Here is a 610-nt window from a genome sequence, read left to right as displayed (position 1 = left end):
CTGAGGGAAGGACAGGCACAGGCGGAGGGGTGGCCGCCTGCAGGCCCTGCCCATGGGGCTGGGCTGACGGGACTCAGTCCAGAGGCTCCTGCCACCCTCCCCCTCCCCCTCCCGATGTCGGCTCCTGGGCTCGAGGTCGGAGACCAGGACCAGGGCCCATGAGATCTGAGGGCCATGTCCCGGAGCCCTGCGGGTGGGGCTGCAGAAAGTGTGGGGTCAGCCAGGGGTGTCCTCCTCGGGGGCCGGGAGGGCTGCAGGCAGGGAGGAGCACAGCCGGGCTCTGGGCTGGGGTGGCCGGGAGAGCAGGACTGGAATAGAGGGAGGGAAGGGCAGTTCTCTGAGGCCTGGGAACCCCTCCCCCTCCACGTGCCCCCAACACTGGCAGGACTCACAGGCCAGCAGGGGAGGCACCCCGGCCTTGCCAGGGTCCCCGAGATCAGCCTCTGCCCCTCAGACTCTGCCCGGAGGCTTGTGGCCGCAGGCCTGGAGTCCCATTTCCGGGCCTCAGATGGCCGCCCTCCTGGGTGGGCGCGAGGGGCAGCTGCCGGAGGGCATGACCCTCAGGTGGCCCCGTGGGACTGACCGAGCCCGTGTCCAGGGACAAAGCCGG

The sequence above is a fragment of the Myotis davidii genome, unplaced genomic scaffold, assembly GCF_000327345.1.
Source record: "Myotis davidii unplaced genomic scaffold, ASM32734v1 scaffold880, whole genome shotgun sequence".
Taxonomy (NCBI): Eukaryota; Metazoa; Chordata; class Mammalia; order Chiroptera; family Vespertilionidae; genus Myotis; species Myotis davidii.
The sequence above is the reverse complement of the archived record's forward strand: the minus strand, read 5'-3'. Positions refer to the sequence as shown.